Raw genomic sequence first — 19,591 nt, 5'->3', positions numbered from 1 at the left:
CTAGCGCAGTGACAGTGCGTAGGGAAATACAAACAACAACGTATAATGGTCTAAAATGGTTCAAATGGCTCTGAGCACTATGGGACTTAACATCTGAGGTCATCAGTCCCCTAGAACTTAGAACTACTTAAACCTAACTAACCTAAGGACATCACACACATCCATGCCCGAGGCAGGATTCGAACCTGCGACCGTAGCAGTCGCGCGTTTCCAAACTGAAGCGCCTGGAACCGCTCGGCCACACCGGCCGGCCGTATAATGGTCTAGCAACTTCTCATAAGCAATTCATTTCTGAAGAAAATGCTAAGTGACGCTTGATATGGTTGTAAAGAGCACCGCCACTGGATTGTGGATGACGGTAAACGAGTGATTTCGAGAAACGAATCACGCTTTACCCTGTGAAAATGCAGTGGAAGGGTTTCGGTTTGGCGAGTGCCAGGAAACGTTACCTGTCACCATGTGCGGTGCCAAGTGTGAAATGCGTAGCAGCTGGTGTTTCGGCATGGGGATCGTCTTCGTGGTTCTGGTGTGGCCACTTTATTGTCTATGCCAAAGGCGGAGGGATATGAAGACATTTTACAGCATTGTGTACTGTATGCAGTAGAGGAAGAGTCGGGAGACAATGATTGTTTATCATGACAATGCAACCCTGTCATAAAGTAGCATCTACGAGGCAATGGTTTGTGGACAATAACATTGCTCTTGGGCTCAGGGTCCCAACCTACACCCAGTGGAACACCTTTGTTAATGAGTTGGAACACTGACTTCGCTCCAGACCCCAGAGTCCATCACTACCTACTCCGGTTTCGGCTCATGAGGAGGTTGCCATTCCTCCACTCACATTCAGACCCAACACTGAAAGTTCCTAGCAGAGTCCCCGCCATCATACACTACTGGCCATTAAAATAGCTGCACCAAGAAGAAAGGCAGTTGATAAACGGGTATTCATTGGACAAATATATTGTACTAGAACTGACATGTGATTTCATTTTCACGCAATTTGGGTGCGTAGATCCTGAGAAATCAGTACCCAGAACAACCACCTCTGGCCGTAATAACGGCCTTGATACGCCTGGGCATTGAGTCAAACAGAGCTTGGATGACGTGTACAGGTACAGCTGCTCATGCAGCTTCAACACGATACCACAGTTCATCGAGAGTAGTGACTGGCGTATTGTGACAAGCCAGTTGCTCGGCCACCATTGACCAGACGTTTTCAATTGGTGAGAGATCTGGAGAATCTGCTGGCCAGGGCAGCAGTCGAACATTTTCTGTATCCAGAAAGGTCCGTACAGGACCTGCAACATGCGGTCGTGCATTATCATGGTGAAATGTAGGTTTTCGCAGGGATCGTATGAAGGGTAGAGCCACGGGTCGTAACACATCTGAAATACAGCGTCCACTGTTCAAAGTGCCGTCAATGCGAACAAGATGTGACCGAGACGTGTAAGCAATGGCACGCCGTACCATCACGCCGGGTGAAAAGCCAGTATGGCGATGACGAATACACGCTTCCAATGTGCGCTCACCGCGATGTCGCCAAACGCGGATGCGACCATCATGATGCTGTAAACAGAACCTGGATTCATCCGAAAAAATGACAATTTGTCATTCGTGCACCCAAGTTCGTCGTTGAGTACACTATCGCAGGTGCTCCTGTCTGTGACGCAGTGTCAAGGGTAACGGCGGCATGGTGTCCGAGCTGATAGTCCGCGCTGCTGCAAACGTCGTCGAACTGTTCGTGCAGATGGTTGTTGTCTTGCAAACGTCCCCATCTGTTGACTCGGGGATCGAGACGTGGCTGTACGATCCGTTACAGCCATGCGGATAAGATGCCTGACATCTTGACTGTTAGTGATACGAGGCCGTTGGGATCCAGCACGGCGTTCCGTATTACCCTCCTGAACCCACCGATTCCATATTCTGCTAACAGTCATTGGATCTCGACCAACGCGAGCAGGAACATCGCGATACCATAAACCGCAATCGGGATAGGCTACAAGCTGACCTTTGTCAAAGTCGGAAACGTGATGGTACGCATTTCTCCTCCTTAAACGAGGCATCACAACAACGTTTCACCAGGCAACGCCGGTCAACTTCTGTTTGTGTATGAGAAATCGGTTGGAAACTTTCCTCATGTCAGCACGTTGTAGGTGTCGCCACCGACGCCAACCTTGTGTGACTGCTCTGAAAAGCTAATCATTTGCATATCACAGCATCTTCTTCCTGACGGTTAAATTTCGCGTCTGTAGCACGTCATCTTCGTGGTGTAACAATTTTAATGGCCAGTAGTGTAAAAGTCTCAAAAATGAGATCGACAGGAAGTGCAAAATGGCTAAGCAGGGATGGCTAGAGGACAAATGTAAGGATGTAGAGGCTTGTCTCACTAGGGGTAAGATAGATACTGCCTACAGGAAAATTAAAGAGACCTTTGGAGAGAAGAGAACCACTTGTATGAATATCAAGAGCTCAGATGGCAACCCAGTTCTAAGCAAAGAAGGGAAGGCAGAAAGGTGGAAGGAGTATATAGAGGGTTTATACAAGGGCGATGTACTTGAGGACAATATTACGGAAATGGAAGAGGATGTAGATGAAGATGAAATTGGAGATATGATACTGCGTGAAGAGTTTGCCAGAGCACTGAAAGACCTGAGTCGAAACAAGGCCCCGGGAGTAGACAACATTCCATTAGAACTACTGACGGCTTTGGGAGAGCCAGTCCTGACAAAACTCTACCATCTGGTGAGCAAGATGTATGAGACAGGCGAAATACCCTCAGACTTCAAGAAGAATACGATAATTGCAATCCCAAAGAAAGCAGGTGTTGACAGATGTGAAAATTACCGAACTATCAGTTTAATAAGTCACGGCTGCAAAATACTAACGCGAATTCTTTACAGACGAATGGAAAAACTGGTAGAAGCGGACATCGGGGAAGATCAGTTTGGATTTCGTAGAAATGTTGGCACACGTGAGGCAATACTAACCTTACGACTTATCTTAGAAGAAAGATTAAGAAAAGGCAAACCTACGTTTCTAGCATTTGTAGACTTAGAGAAAGCTTTTGACAACGTTTACTGGAATACTCTCTTTCAAATTCTGTAGGTGGCAGGGGTAAAATACAGGGAGCGAAAGGCTATTTACAATTTGTACAGAAACCAGATGGCAGTTACAAGAGTCGAGGCGCATGAAAGGGAAGCAGTGGTTGCAAAAGGAGTGAGACAGGGTTGTAGCCTCTCCCCGATGTTATTCAATCTGTATATTGAGCAAGCAGTAAAGGAAACAAAACAAAAATTCGGAGTAGGTATTAAAATCCATGGAGAAGAAATAAAAACTTTGAGGTTCGCCGATGACATTGTAATTCTGTCAGAGACAGCAAAGGAGTTGGAAGAGCAGTTGAACGGAATGGACAGTGTCTTGAAAGGAGGATATAAGATGAACATCAACAAAAGCAAAACGAGGATAATGGAATGTAGTCAAATTAAATCGGGTGATGCTGAGGGGATTAGATTAGGAAATGAGACACTTAAAGTAGTAAAGGAGTTTTGCTATTTAGGGAGTAAAATAACTGATGATGGTCGAAGTAGAGAGGATATAAAATGTAGATTGGCAATGGCAAGGAAATTGTTTCTGAAGAAGAGAAATTTGTTAACATCGAGTATAGATTTAAGTGTCAGGAAGTCGTTTCTGAAAGTATTTGTATGGAGTGTAGCCATGTATGGAAGTGAAACATGGAGGATAACCATTTTGGACAAGAAGAGAATAGAAGCTTTCGAAATGTGGTGCTACAGAAGAATGCTGAAGATAAGGTGGGTAGATCACGCAACTAATGAGGGGGTATTGAATAGGATTGAGGAGAAGAGAAGTTTGTGGCACAACTTGACTAGAAGAAGAGAACGGTTGGTAGGATATGTTTTGAGGCATCAAGGGATCACAAATTTAGCATTGGAGGGCAGCGTGGAGGGTAAAAATCGTAGAGGGAGACCAAGAGATGAATACACTAAGCAGATTCAGAAGGATGTAGGTTGCAGTAGGTACTGGGAGATGAAGAAGCTTCCACAGGATAGAGTAGCATGGAGAGCTGCATCAAACCAGTCTCAGGACTGAAGACCACAACAACAACAGTGTAAAAGCGAAGGGTGAACACAACCCATACTATTGCACACTACTAAGTATCTGGATACTTTTCATCAGGTAGTCTCTCTCTCTCTCTCTCTCTCTCTCTCTCTCTCTCTCTCTCTCTCTCTGTCGCTCGCTCGCGCGCGCGGCCTCGCTTTCACACACACACACACACACACACACACACATGGGACGCGGCGCAAGTTTTTACTGACTCAATCCGACCGCAGCAAAAGCAGCTGCGGCGTGCGTCGGTTTTTACGCAACGCATCAGATTTAGCCCGTGGATGCGTCGGGAGAGGTGGCGGATGCTGCCGGCCGGCGCCAGGCGCGGGGTACGCCCTCCGAGCGTGACGCGCTATGGCCGCCGAGGCAGCTGGAGCTGCGGCGGCGGCAGTAGCAGTAGCGTGCGGACCGCCGGCGTGTCGATAGCGAGTACCTGCTCCGCTCCGCTCCTCACAGCCACCGCCACACCTGCCGCGTGAGTCCGTCGCTCAACTCGTCTTCCCTCTGTGCTGCGTACTTGTTTGTGGGCAGTTGCGTCCTTACCGTGTCTGAACGACGTCGTTCTTTCGAAAGCTTCTTTCACATGATTTGCTCGTACCTTGCACAAGAGTGTGTGACTCGCGTACAAACAAAGCTAGGCACTTCACATGCGTGATATCCGTCTCCCGCGTGATGTAGTTTATTAATGACAAAAATTAATTATCAACGGCATTAGTAGGGTTGGTGTAACACCGCAGTGTTTCACTACGTGTACTCAGAGTTGGTATGCTGTTCCATTGTTCCGGTCTTCGAACTGACTTGGCCAACCAGTTATGGGGTAACCTAAAGTTTACCTTGGAGTCTGAAACACGGCGCAACATCTCACATTAAAAAGCATTGACAGAGATGAAACAAGTTATCAACGACAGATGTAAATCCTACTACCGACCAGGGATTGAACTCGTGCGCTTTGAATCCGTAGGCTAGCATTTTACTGCTGAGCTTTCGAAATATTCCACCTTTGTCGTCATAGTCAGATGATACATATGTATTTAAACCGCTCACCTGTCACTTTTCGTTTGTTGCCAGCAACTATTACAAGATATAGTAGACCTATATGCTTTAAAGAAAGTGGGCAGTTACTTACGTACGCAGAATATCTAAGCTTTCTTTCTACGTCTGTCTTACTGATACCATCTCTTTGGCGCTTCAGATAGTGATTTCTGCGCTTCTGACTTGTCTAATATTAAAAGAAAGTGACGGATAAAATGCTAGTTATATGGTCAGTACAGAAATGAACGCCGTCTTTCCCATATCACTAAGTCGTCGTCTTTAGGAGGAATTTTCAGATGATTTGCTCTTATCTACATCCGGAGTACGCCTCACATGTTCGAAGGTATCAGTTTCTCCGTAGGCTACATTGTATTAATGAGAAACATTCGCAGCCAGCCACAGGTATTTTCGCAATCGTCCGTCCTGTCGTCATAATCAGTGGCAAGCCGGAGGCGGCCGAGCGGTTCTAGGCGCTACAGTCTGGAACCGCGCTACCGCTACGGTCTAAGGTTCGAATCCTGCCTCGGGCATGGCTGTGTGTGATGTCCTTGGGTTAGTTAGGTTTAAGTAGTTCTATGTTCTAGGGTACTGATGGCCTCAGCAGTTAAGTCCCCTAGTACTCAGAGCCGTTTGAACCATTTTTACAAGCCGGAACCTCCAACCAGATGGTACATATGTATTTACATTGCTCATCTCTGAAGTTTATAGTATTTCTCGCAACTGTAACAAGATATAAATTAAAACAATTACCTCTGTCAGTCGCTTACATCCTCCCACGGCAAATTTCGGGGGCTTACTCCCTTAGTTTCAGATAGATCAGTGGATTACATTTGAAATTTTCTGTTTTCGGGTGTAGCCAGTTGTCTGTATTGTCATTCGTTTCGCTACAAATAGTAACTTATTTGTTACCTATTACCATAAAATGGCACATCAGTCATACATTATAAACAACAACATTATTACAACAAAGCTACTTACAAAAAGTTTCCCTTCCCGCCTAAGAGCTCAGTCACCTGCACGATTGTCCGGTCGAGATAACGCTTTCATTTCATTTATTTGTACGTACAGGCACTTTCGCTTACAGAGAACGGAATTTGATGTCACAGATCATTCTGCAATTATTTCCCGTTACTTTGACTATAATAAAAAAATGTTATAGCGCTCTCTCTCGGAAAGTGATAATAGTTTCTTCTTATTGGTTCTTACCCTTGTTGTTTTTTTCTGTTTTTGAAGCTTCTTCATGACTGCACAATCGTTGCCTTCCAACGAAGTATCATTTAGTGTGTAAATACTTCATTTCAGTGCACGTATCTAGCAGAAAACATTTAACAGCCAGACAACATTAGAAGCCTGCTTGCGAAAACCGAGCAACTCTACTTAGGCAACAGAGCTCAAATGGCTCTGAGCACTATGCGACTTAACGTCTAAGGTCATCAGTCGCCTAGAACTGAGAACTAATTAAACCTAACTAACCTAAGGACATCACACACATCCATGCCCGAGGCAGGATTCGAACCTGCGACCGTTGCGGTCGCTCGGCTCCAGACTGTAGCGCCCAGAACCTCACGGCCACTCCGGCCGGCGGCAACAGAGCCAAACTTGCTGATACGTAATTGTGAATTTGAGATGCATCCTACTTTTCCTGCCTGAGCCTAGTGTTTGTTATTGAGTGTAACTGCTGCCGCCCTCCTTCATTATATAGCACACGCACATGTGCAGCAGCGAACGCGTAAGAGCTGCGGAAAATTTCACTGTTTATCATGCAGATTAGATCATTGACTTGCTAAAGCTTGCCTACCTTACCTAATTCCTGTTGTGTGTTTCCGCTTTAATACCTATGTACACGGTACATAGCAATGTAGAAGGTGAACAGGTTGTTTTTCTGGACTGTTATCGCTGTGGAAACAGACGTAATCTCTAGGGGGCGTTCGTGTTGTGTCTGCGGTTAGCGCACCGTAACTGATAAAACTGTTGGAACGTTTTTACTTTTGTCACCGTGAAGTTCAGTTGTTACAGACGTTCTCAATGTCTACAAACGAGTCAGTTCTCTGGGCGTCTCGGACTCACCGCGAATTGATGGTGTTGGGAACCGATGAATCTGTAGTATCCGAAACATTCCTCTTCGCGTGAAATGCAATTTGTTGCTATTACAGACTGGCAACATTGGACTCGCTCTTTCAACTTACGCAAGTTGTAATAATAGTGAAGCAGCTATCAACACCAAAGTTGTTTTGAAGAACATAGCTTTACTGGACTCGATTCTGCTGGTCCATGATCTGCTCTTTCCTTAAACTGACATGCGAATCGGCACACACATAGCGAGTTATGAGGGAGTTCCAAAATGCAACTAAGAATCCGAATTACCGTTCAACACCATTCAACACAATACAGAGTTGAAATAGCTGGAAATCGAACCCTCAACCTGTAGATTTGTTGTCCATCACCCACGCAGTCACTAAACAGATATAACACGTTACTTGTAAAACGCAGGTGGGGTACCTCGTTCATATGTGACGTGCTTAAGAGGATGGTGGAAAGTAATGGACAAGTCGTAATAATGGCGAGAGGATGTTGTTATTTGTGGTGGCTGCCCAACAGAAACTGACGTGTTTGTGAAGACGGAGCTGGTGAGCTTGTATATTTCGAAGAACCGGCACCACTTTTGACGGAACGTTTTAGGAATGAGTAAGAAGACAGTATACATGCGCGCTCTCTTTCCGACTCTTCTCTCTCTCTCTCTCTCTCTCTCTTTCTCTCCCTCCCTCCCTCCCTCCCTCCCTCCCTCTCCCTCCCTCCCCTTCAAAATACCGCTGGTATGCCTGACTACTTTCGGCAGTATAAGTGACGAAGAGACTGTAGATTATCAGGGAGCATACGCCAAATCATATACGGGGTGGTTCAGATAAAGTGTATTTCTCTATAACTTACAAAATAATTAGTGAAAGGAATGTTTATTTACATGGGTAAACTTAAGAAACAATACTCTTTCTCCGGAGTTGTGAACATAGTTCATTTAGTTATTTTCTATAGAATTATAACAACAAGTTATAATTTATTAAATAGAATATTTCTTGTCTAGCCTGTAGCTGATACATATCTAACCCGGCAGTGTACAAATCAATTTAAATCAAATTACTTCAATTTTAGGAAGGAAGGACGTTTAGAGTTGAACATGCCGTCGATAGAGGTCAGTTGATACTGTTTCAATTTTAGTTTGGGAACTACAAACGTTGAAAGTTTTGGTGGTGAATGCAACTTGCTGTACACAATTGATTATGTTCTGGTGGCGGAATGTTCGTTTAAGAGAGGGCTGAAACTTCCTGAGAGCACAATTTGCGCGCCCTCTAAACGAGCTGCGCACAAGATGTAAAGTTTGCTGGCGTCGCGGAGCGACAAGATTCCCCGGTTCGCTTTGGTTAGATTGTACAACATATTCTTGCACAGACAAACTAGGTGTGGTCTGCCACAGATATTGACCTAGAATACACAAACTCCAGGTACTTCAAACAGCGTATCGAGGATGCTAGTCGCTCCGTGACACCAGCAAATTTGCATCTAGTCTGTAGGTCATTTTGAAGTTGCTCTGAGTTATGCATTCAGGCACATGGTCAGTCTTTTAAAAACCTCACTTAAATGAACAATGCACACCAGAACGTCAACCACTACACAACCAGTAAAGCACAGTAAGCTGCATCTACCCCTAAGACTTTGAACGTTTCTAGCTCCCCAACTAAAATTATTAGAAATTAGATTTTAACTGATTGTATACAGTTGGTTTAAATACATTAGCTAGATAATAAAAATAATGTTCTATTTAAAAAATTATAACTCATTGCTGTAAGTCTCTGGGAAATAACCAAATAAACTATATTCATATCTCAGCATAAAGTAACGTTTCTTGCGTTTCGTTATCTGAATAAATTTTCGTTTTATTTATTACTTCGTAAGTTATAGAAAAAACCGCCTTATCTGATACATGCTATAGAGGCTCCCCTTGTCAGAAAAGTTCTAGGAGAGGTTTCTAAAAAATAGCAGATTGCACTTAGAAAGCAATGATCCTAGCTCCTCTAGAAATAGTCCCCTGTGCTGTCTATACACAGTTGCCAACGTTTCTGAATATCTTGGAAGCTAGCAGGGAAATTTTCAATTGCGACGCTTGTAACGTCATTTGTCACAGCCCGTTAGATGTCTGCGACATCTTGATGAAGCTTTCCTTTCAGTTGCCTTTTCACTCACGGAAACGAGAAAAAATCGCAAGGCAAGATGTCGAGCGAATACGGCGTATGTGGGATGGCAATAAAAGTGTATGTGGCCAGATAGTCGGTAACAAATAAAGCAGTATGGGTCTTGCATTGTCGTGCAGTAGGAACCAATCCTGCGATTGGCTCAAATCAGGGCGGCGACGTCGAATTGCTTGTAGCAAACGTTTCAAGACTTCGATGTAATGAGTTTGGTTCACTGTTTGACCTGGAGGAACATAATCATGGTGAACTAATCCTTTACTGTCAAAGAATGCGATCCACATGGTCTTTGTTCTCGGAAGTTGTCGCTTGACATTTTTCGAGGCTGGTGATCCAGGACTCTGCAGTTCAGCACTTTGACGCGTCGTGTGAAGGTCTTAGTGGTAGCACCGACTTTCATCTCCAGCAATGATCTTTGACACAAACTGTGCGATCACGTCTGGCTCTATCCAGTAGTTCAGTAGAAATTCTTCCTCTTTCTGTTCGTCTGTTAGTTTGTGATGGACGGGTTTTGCCTTATGTTTCCGTTTTCCTACATTTTCGCATAAGATCTAATGACGCACATCATGATTCAAATTAAGGTTTTCTCATATCGCACGCACAGTTACATGACGGTCTTCTTGTTGTAGCTGCCTTATACGCTCCGCGCTTGCATCTGTATGTGCTGTAGACTGGCGATCAGATCTGGGATCGCCTTGCACTGGATCTCTGCCTTCAGGAAATGTTTTGTGCCATTCGAAAACACGACTTCTTAAAAAAGTGCCTCGTTTGCATTTGCTCGCTTAATCGTTGTCCACATTTCAGTAGGGGATTTCCCGAGCTTATTGCAGAACTTAATGTTCACTCTTTGCTTACAGTCAGCATCAGTTGTGTCACTGCAACTAATGTCTCATAAACCCGAACAGTGTGTTGCTAAGCACAGCCCTGCCACTTAGTGAGTTGGTGGCTAAGGTCATTTCAAGGATGCACAAATACCAGGCAAAATAACACTTGTTTCTTTTTAATATTGCAAACTCATAAATTAAAAAAAAAAAAATGCTTGTCCAGGAACTTTTCTGACAAGGGGAGTATATACACCAGTAGCCATTAAAACTTCAGCATCAAAAAGGGTAACAAATAACGGAATTTTACTTATTGTGCTGATGCTGTAGAATAGGATGAACGCATGATTAAATTTTTAGGTGATGTATGAGACGTCGTCGTAGTGTTCGTGAGGATACTTGAGTTGCTGCAAACAATCCAACATCTGACTCAAGATAGATGACATGACTGTACGATCGTGCACAGCCGAGCGAACAGCATGTTTGTCCTCTCGGGCGCTAGTCGCGTGAGGCTGCTGAGATCTTGCATGGCGTTGAGTACAGCCCTTCCGAACCCGTCGATTCCATATTCGCACGACAGTCGTGGGACACTGACCAGGGAGAGCAGCAATATCGTGGAACTATAATCTGAATTCTGGACAGGCGACGACGGTGCCGCTGTAGAATTGCGACACGGTGTTGCAATTCTGGTGGGCAGTAGTTCATGTTTATCACGGCAGATAACGGTTTAACGGGCGCCGGAGGTGTTGAGCAATGAGGCAGTAGTCCGCTCTAACCGGTGGGCTTCCCGCGTGGGTAACAACTCGACAGCCGGTAGCCGCAGGCTGAATCTGGGTCGAGGGACCCCACGTCGCACCACTCTCCTCTCTGGCACACTGACAACAACATGCCTGAGCGCCACAGTGGAGCCGCAGCATCTGCGTGGTGTGGCGTAGATTGTCAGCCGACATTTCATAGACGATTAATTGTAACTTAATTACTGCCACACACGTTCATGTATGTGTTTGGATGCCTTATTGAAACTGAACAGAAACAAATGGTAACTAGATACCCGTCTATCACTTCGAAATAGAGATCTCTTGAAGAACATGATCTTCTTTGAAGTATATTCATTAATCTGTTCACTTATGGCTTGTTTGCTGCAGGTGCTTCACAATCCATGTTGCACAATTCGAGAGATTGTAGAGGGGACTTAGTAGATCAAGTTTTACATGGGAACCCATGTCCGGAAACGTCGGCCAACGACGCTACATAGCGTAAAAGTTACAGGCGCCGGTGCGTATAATTGGATGTATATACAAGATGATGGAGACGTATAAACGTATCAATTTGAGGTAAGGTTTCCTGGTTCGGAAACGAACAAGTCCGAAGTTAACTAGCGAAAGTAATTCTGATACCGCTGACGGTGGAATACACATTCCGGTACCGTTGTTGCTAAGAATGTAGCGCATGCAACTTTCGGAGGTGATACTATAGGCCAAAACAGGAAAAAATGTCCAGTAAACATGGTCTCTCAAATGCATACCTTAATAGCTAAAAGCACTTGTTCATCTTCGCTAGTGTGAAACAAATCTCCTTCCTTCCTTCCTTTCCTGTGTAGTTCTAAGGCACATAAATTTCTATTCTAGGGTTGTAAATATCCGTGGCTGTAACATACTACGGACGTTGAACGGATGATACTTACGCGGAATGAGGGTAATAGAAGTTATTGGCTGTGATAACCGCAGTATTAGTTTCGACCACCTTTAAATGTTACTGTTCAGTGTAGACCAGTGAAGCGTACGTGTCAGTTGTAGTGTTGCGTGTTTGCTGTTGATAAAGGGGAGGGTAAAGCCGTGTGCAGGCAGTAGTTTAACACGACAATCGAACATTGACAGCCCCCCTCTGTTAACCAGAACTGCACCGACAAACTTTCAGGGATGATTAACATGGACCAAAACAAGGAAAAAATGTCTAGTAAACGTGGGCTCAAAAATGCATACCTTCAGGGCTATGAGCACTTGTTTATCTGCACTACTGTGAAACACATCTCTTCTAGTAAACAAGGGCTCATTGATCTTAAGGTAAGCGTTTTAGAGTCTATGTTTACTGTACTTTTTTTCTTATTTTGAGCGATACTGCCTTCTTTCAAGATTTGGAAAGCAAACAGTTTGCAGTGGAAGAGACGTGCTTCACGGCATCGAAGATGAAAGGAGTGCTCACAGGTCTTATGGTATACACTTTAGAGTCAATGTTTGTTAGATATTTTTAGAGAGAGAGAGAGAGAGAGAGAGAAAGAGAGAGGGAGGGGGGATTTAATAACAGTGTATGGGCACATAGGTGTGACTAAATATTGATGCTGAAAATTTCTTGCACTAACAGGATTCCAAGTAGCCACCTCCTTGTAAGAACGCCACTGCACTAGCAGGTATAAGTTTGATGACAGTCACTGGTTATTTTGTTGAACTTTAACAGCCCTTAGATACCAAATTGTTTGAAACCTTTGCTTTTCGAACCGACCGTTGCTTTACTATTCGCCTTATAAGCCTATTGATGTCTTGTAGAAAGGTCTTCTCTTTCACAACGCTCAAACCATCTCTTGCACTATTGCAATTCTTTACTCTACGGGAACATATAACTAGTTCTCTGACGATGATCTGCAGTATTCAGTGCATATCTTGACACTGTTATTCCAGTCTTTACCCATTTCGAAGCAGATGGAACAGAAAGCGATAGTATGCAATAGGAGTGCTATTCGCTGCATGGTTAAACTGTGTGTATCCATTCGTTTATTTGCCGAGATAATGACGACGCCCCTTTTCTCCCACTGCATGATATAATATATTCATAAGACACAATGATAATTAATTGAAACCTTCAGTTGCCGTCAGGTGTTGTTGATATACCTCGATGGGGACAGCTGAAAAGGTGTGCCCCGACCGGAACTCGAAGCCGGGATCTCCTGCTTACATGGCAGACGCTCTATCCATATAGGCCACCGAGGACACAGATGAATAGCGCGACTGCAGGGACTTATCCCTTGCACGCTTCCCGTGAGACCCACATTCCCAACTGTCCACAATCTACATACGAAATGTACCTAAAGATGTTTGCCCATCCACTTAGATCCCGGGTTCGAGTTCCGGTCGGGGCTCAAATTTTCAGCTGTCCCCATCGAGCTTTATCAACACCACCTCTCGGCAGCTGAGGGTTTCAATTAATTATCATTTATTCTAGAGAAGCTGCACGGTCATTAGTGGTACCTGTTCTTTCGAGAACAGTTACTATCTTCATACATCAGATACAATATCTCTCTACAACCGGAGCACAGTAACTAAAGCTTTATCAGTATTTACAAAAATAGCTGTGAAATTTGCTAAGTATGTGGCCGAAGTCAGCCAGTAACCACGTCGACATCATCTGGTTTCTCGTAGTCATTAACGTGATCTGTCAGCTACGATACACTGTAGACTACTTCTTCCTACATTCAAAGCGAGCGACCTCTCGTGAATGTGATAAAGCAGTTCATTTTTATCTTGTAAACGGTGTGCCGTGGGAATCTGCCATCTGGATCACTTCTGCTGACTTGCTCTCTCTCCGCCCAGATAAGAAATATATATATATAGCCGAATAACCGCTCACAATACACGTACTTCACATAGCGGTCAGATCAGATTTCCCCAATCTCAGATAGGTCAGATAAAATCATATTGCATGCAGTTGTAGCGATGTGACCAATGTACAGAGTAATAAATTTACAGTAAATGGAAATTCCTTCTAGAATTAGTTTTTTCCCCGTCACACCTCACTCGAAACACAGATGTTGTCTGCGAGCAGTCTTTCAGCTTTAATATCGTCTGCCTCTAGTATGTTACACTTAGAAACGAAAGTAAAAGTTCACCATTTGTTTGTAGATATTACGAGCACATCTGGTAATTTCTCATACAGGGGTTGAACAAAAATATGGGAACACTTCGAGAAATGCACGCTTGGATATGAATGTAGACGCTGGCCAAGCCTGCAGATTGTGGTGCTGTATCTGACCACGAACGGTACCGTGCAATGTCCTCAGTATATTCCAAGTGTCAGTCATGGACAGAACAGTGTTCTGTGTAGTTTTGAGTGTGCATTGGGTCGAAGGTAAGTGAATTCGAACGTGGTAAACTGTTGGTGCTCTTATCGTGGGTGCTTCTGTAACCAAGGGAACTGAAGGCTTGTCGTCTCAATAGGCACCGTATCGAATATTTCTACCGCATACAGGAAAGACGAAAAACATCATCCACTAAGTAACAACGCGGGCAAAACTGTGTCCTGAATGATTGTGAGACACGGTCATTAAAGAGGATTGTGACGGAAAATAAGAGGACGACAGCCCAAAAGTCGTTGCAGAATTGAATGTAGCACCAAAAGAACGGGAAGGGAGCTCCGTAAGCAGCGAATTACAGGGCGGGCTGGGATTCCAAAACCACTCATCAGTAACGCAGATGCCCGTAACTGGCAGGGAAACGTGTGCCGAAGCCATAAAACCTGGACTGTGGAGCAATGGAAGAAAGTCAGTTGCTCGGATGAGTCTTGCTTCACACAGTTTCCAACTTCTGGCTCAGTTTATGTCCCAAAAGGGACACATGACGAGGGTTCGGTAATAATTTGAACAGCCATATTGTCATATTCCACGGTCTCCGTGGTTACTCTGCACAGTCGCAGTACTGATAAGGATTATGCGACCATTTTGGCTGATCAGGTGCATTCCATGCTACAGTGTTTGTTCCCCAATGGTGATGCTGTGTTCCAAGAAGACAGGACCCCTGCTCACACAGGTAGCACCGTCCAGGGCTGGTTTTATGGGCACGAGGATGAATTGTCGCATCTCGTCTGGCCACCAAGGTCACAGGGTCTCAATAATATTGAGCCTTTGTCGTCTACTTTGGAAAGAAGAGTGGCTACCGCTATCAACCTCCATCATCGTTACCTGAACTTGTCACTATTTTACATGAAGAATGATATGAGACTGCCTTGAAAACTATACAGAGCCTATGTATCCATTCTGAGACGAATGGAAGCTGTTTCGAATGCCTTATTAGGCATGATAATGTGTCGTGTCTGTGGTGTTTTCATATTTTTGTCCAACCCCTGTACATAATGTCTTTAGTTTATCGAGGTAGGTGCCGCAGTGGTAAGATGCGTGACTCATATTCGGAAGGACAGCGCTTCGGATACCCGTGCGGTCATCCCAATTTGGTTTTCAGAGCCTGACGCCACCTTGGCTCCAGGCGCAGGTTCGCGTTCACCTTGAACTCAGGTCGCTTCCAAAGGAGAGGACCGAGGATTCGATATACCGCTCGAGGTTTGTCGAACTTCGTTCGAGGCTCGCTAATAACGTCTTTATTTACACGGATGGCTCCAAGACTACTGGTGGCGTCGGATGTGCCTTTGTCGGTGGGGATGATACCTTTCAATACCGGCTCCTTGACCAGTGTTCAAGCTTTACAGCTGAGTTCTCTGCTCTCTATCAGGCTGTTCAGCATATCCACCGCCATCGTCATTCTCCCTATGCCATCTGCTCTGATTCTTTGGGCATCATTCAGAGTCTCCGTGACCCACGTTCGGACCACCCTCTCGTGCAACGAATTCAACGGTCCCTTCAGTCGCTAGCTGATACCGGCGCTCGTGTCCTTTTTTTGTGGATTCCTGGCCACGTTGGTGTGCCTGGGAACGAAGCTGCTGATGCTGCGGCCAAGGCTGCTGTCCTCCTGCCTCGGACAGCTTCCTTTCGTGTCCCATCAACTGATGGTAGTGGGGTTCTTTGTCGGCGCGTTTCATCATTGTGGCATGAGGCTTGGTCCTCTCTCCATGAAAATAAGCTTAGGGCCATCAAACCGATCCCGACGGCTCGACCTACCTCCTCACGCCATTCCCGGCGACAGGAGGTCATTTTGGCCAGGTTGCGGGTTGGGCATTTCCGATTTAGCCACCGCTACCTGTTGTCCGGTGACCCCGCCCCGCAGTGCCGCTGTGGTCATCTATTGACGGTGCGCCATATTTTATTGTCTTGTCCCCGTTTTATTCACTCTCGTGTTGTCCTGTGTCTGCCGTCTACCTTACAGGAACTTTTAGCTGATTACGCTCGAGCAGCTGCTCGTATCCTTAGTTTTATTACATTGACGGACTTGTCCAAAAAGATCTAACTCTTTTATTTTGTTTATCTGCGTCTTTGTAAGTACTTTCTGGTGTTGCCCCCTTGCGTTTTTCTACGCTATTAGTGCACTAACGTTTGTGACTGGGCGCTAATGGCCTTAGTAGTTGAGCGCCCTAAACAAACAAACAAACAAAAAATCTGTTTCCTGTGGTTTCCTTAGACGAAGGGGAATGCCAGGATTGTTCCTTTTAGAGGGACGCCATCGATTTCCTTACACAGTTTGAGCTTGAACTCCGTGTATAATGATTAAGCCTTCCTCCATCATATTTAGTTTATCTTTCTACAAAATAATCAACACATCAAGCATACCAACATACATACATATTAAAGCGTTCTTTACTGGTATGTAAGTAACTGTGACTGTCTGTCAGTGAACTGAGAAACGTGTGTTTTCCTGCGCTCTTAACGTTTCTCTTTCGTAATGTCAACAGAGAGACTACTCTGTGTTTCTCAGTATCATTGTTTTCAAAGTCCGTTTCGGTATCTACGGAGAAGTTGTTTATCGCTGAGTAAGTCGTGCCCTCGGAGCAGGGAATGCCCTCTGCATTCCTCCAGCAATGGACGACACAGATATAAGTCGCTTTTTTAAAATATATCTGCCTTTTTTTCTTCTTATTGGATACACTCCAGCTCCCTTGAAAAATGAAAGATGAAATGCAACCTGACTTTGTTTCGTGTTGTTTCAGTCGTTATAACATTAGCGATTGATCGAACGTTTGATTCAGCGTCTTTCCTACTGTGATACACGCTCCCAAGTCTTCTGTATGTAGTAGTTAACATTTTTGGGATGTTGCACGTAATGTTCTGTTCGTATTTGTTCACTAAGACTGGCGAAGGCCTATCTTTGATACGTGGTATGACTTTGATCACGATCATCATTATACTACAGTAGTGATTAATTATAATATTCACTTCAGAAAGGAGTGACGTTGATGTAAAGAGACACTTAGTTCTTTCGTCATCATTTTCATCGTTTAGTTCATACCTGGCATTATACAGAGTCTGTAACGGTTCTTCCATTGAAGGTCTTACAGCCTAGCGGCCAGCGCGCCCTACTATAGGGAGTTTTTCCGTAGCCTGTAAAAATGATGATGGCCTGTTGCCGATTTGTTTGGATGCCTTTCTGTTTGTTCTGTTGCCACACATTAATGACAGCATTTTTTATTAGTGCAGAAAGCATGTTGTAGATCAGAATTAGTTTCACACGATGTACATTTCCTGTGCTATAACTGTACAAGCAAGGCCACGCACTGGTCAACCATTGGACTCGCATTCTGGAGGACGGCGGTACACATTTGCATCTGGCCATCTAGATTTAGGTTTCCCGTGGTTTCCCTACATTGCTTAAGGCAAAAGGCGAGACATTTCGTTTAAAAAGTGCAGGACCGATTTCGTTCTTCCAATCTGTGCTCGCGCTCCGTCCTTAACGACTTGGTCGTCGACGGGACGCTACACACTCGTATTCGTCCTTTCATCGTAATCCTCCAAACAGTATGCATCGTCCTTCGAAAAAGTTCCGAGACTGATTTTAATCCTGACGTACAAGCGACGTCAACAGATGTACATGCATTCGTCCTGTCAGTTGTGGGCAGGCAGTGTTAAGTAGAGGACGTTTGGCTGTACTTGGTTAACGTTGTTGAGTGACAAATGGCAGTGGAACAATATTTCCAAATTAGGTGTTCCATACGTTCTCCAAGACGCAGACAGTTCTTTTCTGGAAAAAATCATCACGGGTGACGAGACTTAGAGTTACCAGTACGAACTTGCCACAAAACGACAAAGCGCAGAAATTCGCATGAATGGTCATCGCTTTGATGACATTCACGGGAATGTGACTTGCGAGTTTAACGACTTTCCAAAGGAGAACTTATATGGCAGTTTCACATAGCTGTGCGTTGTAATCAGGCGGGAAGAGCGGGTGCGGGGGGGGGGGGGGGGGGGGGGGTAGAGAGACTGTAGAATTCCTGAAGCATTAAAACCACCATCTTAACTTTTTCCCATTTTTATTAATTCAGGCTCGTAACTTTTTGCCCTGACCGTGGAGGTGATGGCTTCCCGGTCTGCCCTCTGGAGCCAAGATTGTAAGTGACAATCGGTATCATCGATCAAGTTTTTAAGACAGACACTCACAGTTCCTACTCAGCAGATGGTACACAATCCCTCATCTTGCGCAGTGCCGTACCATGCTGACCATGGGTGATTATATGTGTGTTCTCTCGGACATATCCAAATTAAGACTCCATTTTGACGCTGCAGCCGCTATGCATCAATTCACAAAGGAATTAAAGACTTTAGCTGCCAGTGGGCATTGATCAATATCAATAGAGCAGGTTGAAACTTTGTGCCAGACTGGGACTAGAACCTGGGTCTCCTGATGTTGCTGACAGCTACGCCATCCAGACGCGTCACCACAATCGCACGTTCTGCCTTGTACGCCTCCCGTCAAATTCTCAACTGATACCACACACTGATGCAGTGCCCCTGCTAATAAGCCTCATTACTCGCGACATGTCGCCAGTTCTCGTAATAGTTCGAGCTTGCTGTGCATCTGCACTAAAGGGATATTGTTCTTTATCGCCTTAGATATGTGGATGCTGTCTGCTCTCACGGACATGTATGAAAGAACAGACACCATTTTGATCCTGCAGCCACAATGAATCACGTATCGCGGTCCGGCACAAGTTTTCAACTTGCCCCATTGATATAAATCAGTGCCCAATGGCAGCTAATTTGCTTAATTCCAAGTCTAAAAGAACAGACATCACATATATAATTAGGGCGATGACGGGCAATGGTCCCTTCACTGCAGAATCACACCATGCTCGAACTCTTGCGGGAATTGGCGAGATGCCGCGAGTAATGAGGATAAGGCTTACGAACAGGGGCACTACATCAGAAGTTTGTCGTATAAGTTGCGAATTTGGGTCTGATGGGAGGCGTTCTAGGACAGTCCATGCGGTTGTGGTGCTCACTTTGTCCGGATGACGTAGTGGACAGCGCATCTGCCTAGTAAGCAGAAGATACGGGTTCTAATCCCGGTTCGGCACAAATTTTCAACTTATCCCATTGATATAAATCTGCGCCCACTGGCAGCTAATGTCTTTATTTCCTTTTTGTCGTGGATTATTCTTGAATTCTTTAAGACTGGTTGCCTTTCCCATGCTTTGGGACAAGTGTAGGCAGTGTGCTGGCTTTTT

At 44.8% G+C, this 19,591-nt stretch overlaps 1 protein-coding gene across 4 annotated transcripts in view; it reads left to right on the top strand.

The window, feature by feature from the left end:
• LOC124789885 (6-phosphofructo-2-kinase/fructose-2,6-bisphosphatase 2) overlaps window positions 1-19,591 on the top strand; it is a 372,196-nt gene that overhangs the window by 273,450 nt on the left and 79,155 nt on the right. The window contains exon 1 of one of the 4 annotated variants that reach the window (XM_047257404.1): window positions 4,460-4,600. The exons of the other annotated variants lie outside the window; for them this stretch is intronic. The gene's annotated coding sequence lies outside the window, so the exon portion shown is untranslated. Of the gene's footprint in view, window positions 1-4,459; window positions 4,601-19,591 lie in introns of those variants that run through there. 4 annotated transcript variants of the gene reach the window in all.

The sequence above is a fragment of the Schistocerca piceifrons genome, chromosome 3 (genome assembly GCF_021461385.2).
Source record: "Schistocerca piceifrons isolate TAMUIC-IGC-003096 chromosome 3, iqSchPice1.1, whole genome shotgun sequence".
Lineage (NCBI taxonomy): Eukaryota > Metazoa > Arthropoda > Insecta > Orthoptera > Acrididae > Schistocerca > Schistocerca piceifrons.
The sequence above is the reverse complement of the archived record's forward strand: the minus strand, read 5'-3'. Positions and strand labels throughout refer to the sequence as shown.